Below are 6,084 nucleotides of genomic sequence, written 5' to 3'. Positions count from 1 at the left end.
TGTTACTGCAGAAGACCGAAGGTCAGCTGTTGGTGGGCAGGACTTTGCTAGTGAATTTTACAAATTCTTCAGTTTTCACTTTGGAATAACTTCTGGTCCTAACAAATGTTTTATTGCCTTTCCTTCAAAAAGTGGCTTAGACTTCTGGTTTTTTAATCCTCTTTTTTTTTTTTTAATCTTTGGAAATGACAGACAAATTTTAACAACTGTACTTGATTGCTTTTCCTATGGCACCCGGATGCAATTGCAGAGAGGACTTGTGCAGTCCTGTGCATTCTCTTTTCTCCAGGAACAAATTCTTCCCAGAATTTACAGACAGGTTGTCTATGTTAGTTTTATTATCTCATTTTGTGTATTCATGTTTAATGAATCCAGGTGTAGCTAATAGTACAGGCATACCCAACTGCTAAACTAAAATAGGAAAAACTTACTTGTTGGAGGTTCAAAAGGTGGAGTTCGCATCTTAGCACCTTTCTCGGCTCACAACTCCTGCCTGGGATGGAAAGAGCCACAACCCTGCAGCCGAAGACTACTCTGCCTGCCTGAGTAATGGTTTCCTTCAGGATTTCCAGCAAACAGCACCTTTCTGCCGTCACTGTGTGGTATTGGTATGGCCACCAGATAACAGTAACACCTGCACAATGTTTCGTAGCAGCCAGGGCCTCTGCCTTTGGTGATTTTGTGTCCTCATCCCTTTTTTTCTAGGTCTAAGCTTGCAGTACTCTGAAGGTATGACAGAGCAGAAGTACCAGCATGGTCACCTCCTAATGGTCCAAAATCAAGAGGGAGGTCAAACCAGTCACAGAATTACAATACATAAATGCAGGTGAAGTTATTTTTCTTGTCTTTGTCTTTCTGCTTTCATAATTCCTGTTTTCTAGGCTTTTAGGAAGCTACAAATGAGTTGAATTTTTTGATCCATCTGCATTAATGACAGGGTGGGTCTGACACAACCTCAGGTTTCAAGCACTGGAAATTTGGAATAAAGAGCCTTGTTGTTCCTATTTGAGAGCTGGCAATACTGCTTCTTCCCTCCTGGTCCCTTTTATTGTGCAGCTTGACAGAAATATTTTGTTTCTTATTTAAAAAAATGTATTTGTTAAAAGTTAATATTTTTTTTCTTGTAAAGGCTCATCCATCCTGGTATTACATTAGCAATTCTACTTTGTTCTTCTGTGAAGCAAGTTTCAGTTTACAGGTACATCTGCTTTCCATTCCACGGCTTAAAGAAAGTCGTCAGGAAAATCTTAAAACCTACTTAATGAAGCCTTTTAAATGCTCATCCTGCACTTTTGAGTGAAGTGCAATTTATATTTCATAAAAGTAGAAGCTGAGCTGCAAGCTGTAAGTAATTATCATATAATTAAATGTCTACTAGGAAAGAAATGAAAACTCAGGCTTCTTGGGAGGCTTCTGTGACTGGTTTATGCAATCACAAATTAAATTCCATTTCTTTACCTTGTGAATGTTCTGGTGGTACATTAACCCAGTTTGGAGATGCACCTCTGAGACTGCTAAGCTGCTTTGAAAGGGGAAGGAAGTTGATCAAGCCAGTAAATTCCATGGGCCAAGAAGAACAACACATAAATGTCTGTGATGGGTTCTGCAAACATGACTACGCTTTTATTGTCTGGAAATATTTGCAGCTAATAATGAAGAAATCAGCCCCTACGTGAGCAGTAGCTTAAGTGAACTGCTGTGGTATTCGATTACTGACTGATGCATGGCTTCCAGTGGACATGGTCTTTCTCTGCAGGAGAGAAAAATACTGTCACTTTATTGGGAGTGGGGTGGGGGGTGTTGGATGTCAGGAAATGTGGATGGAGGAGTAACTCTTCATGTATTCAGACTTCCTGCATGTTTAACTAGGAATCCCCTTCCACTACCCAAGGAGGGCAGTGAATTCACGGGCGCGCATCTGCTGGAGCTTGCAGGGAGGAACCTCAGCTCTGGATGTGAGCACCTCCTTTCATTTCACAGGGGAGTAGCTCTACTTCTGTTAATAATTATTCAAATGATGGCATTCAATGGTGAAAATTTCATGGCAAGAAAGGAGTTGAAGTAGTAGCACATCAGCATGTGCACTTTGTATTCTTGCTACTCATGTTGTTGGTATTTTAGAGCTGGAGGGATGTACCTGGTTCAGTTTTACCTGAATGTGGGAAAAGCTGAATTATTTAAAGACAGCAAGCCCTGACTTGGAGCTGTTCTAATTTAAGGAGCTGCTGCAATAACAGTCTATTATGGCTTTATGCAAATGATGAATGAAATATTTTCATGCGCTGATGGAATTAAAGAGCAGTTTCTGTATGACTTAGCTTACAGAACAGGAAGAGTGAATGTTTCATCATGTTTTTGCAGTGTATTGAGCTTGCATGAAACTCTTTGCTACAAAAAGGACAGTTTTAGTCATGGCTCTCTGACGAGCTCTGGTACTGTGCTGCTAAAGGGCTTCTCTTAGGTCAAGTGTTTCTAGACCACAAGAGCATCATTTTTATCTCCTCAAATGAAGATAAAACTCCTGGTGCCTCCAGTGTACAGTACAGTTGATAGTTAAAAATCTCAATTCACAACTGGATACAGTGGGGTGATGACAATGTCATGGTATCACTTATGGCACGTCAAGGGGACATATAATTGGTGTTGGCTTTTCTTTTCCCTCTCACTTTTTTCCTAAGGTTAACTCCTTAACCTTGACTTCAGGCTGTATTTTTTTTCTCATTACATTTCTCCATTATACATTATTTGGTTTGGTTACAGTCACTAGACTTTAACTGCTCTGACATATTAATTTTTAAGGGCATAAATGACTTCATTAAAATAATGTCCTTCAGATAAGTGCACTTGGCACTGTGATTGGAAGTGGACAAAAAGAAATATGAAGCATCAGCTCCTCTACATTAATAATATATTACAGGAACCTAAAACAGTACAATATGTATTTAAAAAGCTTCTTAGTTAACTTTTAGAAGTTCAGTCTGTAGCCTACATCCTTGAATCGGTTATGTTCGATCATTTGTACAACTGTCAGGATTTTATTTTCTAATGCGCTTTTAGTCAAAGCTTTGTTTTATGTGTGGAGTCTTCCTTCATTTATATGCAACACTGGTTTCTTAGTATACCTGCTTATTCTGCATTATTTCTTTGCAATAAATACCGGCTTGTTATGAATCTGAAACAAAGAGGAGCACTGTCTGTTGGGTCCTGATATGAAATGTTTATTGGAAGTATATTATAGTTAGAGTAGGTGATTTGGAACCACAGCTGCTCTCCTGTTCCCACGTCTGGACTCCTTTCTTCTCCGTCTCTAGCACAGAGCAAGCCACATTAAATATATCCTGTTAAAAGGTGGAGGTGGTCTCTGCTGGTGTGTTGTGCTAAGAGGAGCGGGGACGGCAGGTAGCTACTCCAAATCAAGCATTATTCCTTCTGTAACGGTCCTGCTATACCCCTTGCCAAGAAGCGTATTGTAAACAGTAATGCATCTTACAGCAAACCTTTGAAGTAAGGTAACGTGCTGAGATGTGCAGTAGTTACAGTGACTTGAAACTTCAGTCCAGATCTCTTAAGTTTTCCTTTCTGGTTTCCCTTCTGCCAGACCCTTCTCTTCCCCCTGTGCCGTCTGTGAGTGCTCCCAGAGCCCCAGTGTCACCTCACCTGCGGCCGGAGGGGGATCACGTAAAGCTGCCCCGCGCACTCCCTGCTCACCCGAGACTCCCGTGGCATCTCGTCAGCTTGTTTCGAGGTGACCTGAATTGAACACGTTATTTCAGACGCGTCCTAGTGCAACTGAAAGCTTTTACCTGAGTGATGATTTCTGCTTACCCTTCTCCAGGGCTGTCCTTAGCTCTTGGAAGGGCTTTTAGCTTTCTTCATTAATCAGCAAGTTTGCGTAAGTAAAATGCTTTGAGATAGTAACTGGTCCAACGGGACATGCGCGTGCTGGAGAGCACGTCCTAAAATCCAGCGTTACCAAGCAGTATTTCTGCCTTGTGCTGGAGGCTGAGGAGGGCCTGAGCTGAAATTACAGCCTATTTGCCCTGTCTCCCCCAGAGCCTCACAGCGCGTTCCATGATCATAGCTGGCTGCTTTGAGGTGATGAGGCCTCGGCCACTTCCTTCATTTCTTTGAGGTGATGAGGCCTCGGCCACTTCCTTCATTTCTTCAAGAGTAGCACTGTAAAATGAGGTATATAAATGCTGGGCTGCTGCAGATTAAAAACATTTCCTAAAAAATAAAGTTAAAATTGAAGCTGACCCAAGTTAAAAAGCAATTTTCTGAGAATGTAAAGGCATAAAGGAAAGTGCCTGAACATGATTTTAAGTGGGCCTGTGACTGTGGAAGATAGGTGGCAGGAATAAAAGGACGCACGCGTCGGTGGGGTGCTGCAGATGGAGAGAGCCCTAGAGTCACATGTTAGGAGCAAATTTCAATTAAATGAGCATACTTCATGTAACTATTGAATTCTGTCTGGATAAATGGATTTTAGAAGAATATATGTATTTTTTGAAACCATGAAGTCACTTGATAAGGTAGTAATAAATCTGTCAGAATTTCTACTTTGACCAAAGCTGAGCTGTAATACAAGATTCATTTCAATACCTAAAGCCATTTTGGGGTGGGAAGAGACTTTCCCAGCTTTGGAATTAGATTTCTCTGCAATGGGTATTATGTTCTTGACCCCATATCATTGCCTTTGAGGAGCAGCAGTATTTAAAATCCACTGTAATGCAATAAGCCTGAGCTCCAGCTAAGCGTGTGCTGTGCTGTTATAATGCAGCACTGATGGTGGCCGTTGTAAAGGCATTGAACATATGTGAGGTAAACATAGGGCTTTCTTCAGGAGTAATTAATAATTTAATCTCTGTGAAGTAGAGGTTGCACTTCATTTATCCCAACTATTCTTTGATTTTTCTCTTCAGCCCATTTTAGCTGGCATCTCTCCCTTTCTCCCCTCCTCACCCACACAGGTTGCCTTTATAATAAGCTCTTTCAGCAAAGACCAGTTTTATTTCTTTCAGATTGCACTAAGCTTTTATTTCTTGTAAAAAATAATTGAGACTTACTGTAAAAGACATTCTGTGTTGAACAGACCACCTTTAAGCAAATGTCATGATGAAGAGCTGCAGTCCCTGCTGTGGCTGGTACGAAGTGGTACCCGCTTTGCTGTAACCATCGTTCCCAGGCCAGGCTGTGGAGACTTGGGCTAATGTGTCAGTACGTCTGCGTATGCGTGCGAAGCTGCAGAGAATCACAATGAATTCATTTGCTGTTTGCTTCTGCTCCCTGCTTTCAAGTCTGCCACAAAGCCCTGGACCTGGCTGACACTAGAAGATACTTGCCTGTACCCCTATGTGTGCTGACCTATTGCAATACACCGATCTAATTTCTTTACGCTGGGCGAAGTCTCTCTGGTGGCATAGCTTGTCTAGATCTGCCCCAAACCAAGAGAAACCAAATCAGCAAAGCACTTGGGGGTTTCTTAACTGAGTCTAAAATGAGGCTTTCACTACTATAACCAGTATTTTCCATAAACAGCAGTATTCATGAAGCCTTGTTTTCTGTGAATTTGTATTTTGTGCTTTAATTTCCCTGGATATATGTAATTTTGAAGACTTTTTCTTGCGGTTTGGATATCTCTGGCTCCCTTGTATGAGTTTTCTGGTGTCTGAGAGGCGAAGTCCGTTGTAACCCCTTTGCCTTGATGAAGCTATCGGTCTGTCTCTTCACAGCCACTTGGGTTCAAACCCTTTGTGTTATTTGAGTGAAACTGGACAACGGGGGTCAAAATTGTTAGTCGAGGATAAACAGGAAGACATACGGAATGATTAAATGGGACTCATTGTTCAGAATATTCATATAATTATAAAATAATTGTAAAGAAATCTCATTCCACAGTACTGGGAAAAGCATATCTAGAAAGAAAATAATTTCCTCCCTTCTTGCATGGGTTTTTTAATAGGAGCAATCATAGACAAGGGATAGCTGGTTTTACGTAGTCCTTTCTCTGGATTTCCACTGCTTCTTGTTTTGTCAGTGGAGGATGGGGTTTATGAAAATCTCCTTATTACAAGTACAACCCTG

Source organism: Mycteria americana, chromosome 10 (genome assembly GCF_035582795.1).
Source record: "Mycteria americana isolate JAX WOST 10 ecotype Jacksonville Zoo and Gardens chromosome 10, USCA_MyAme_1.0, whole genome shotgun sequence".
In the NCBI taxonomy this organism is placed as follows: domain Eukaryota; kingdom Metazoa; phylum Chordata; class Aves; order Ciconiiformes; family Ciconiidae; genus Mycteria; species Mycteria americana.
The sequence above is the reverse complement of the archived record's forward strand: the minus strand, read 5'-3'. Positions refer to the sequence as shown.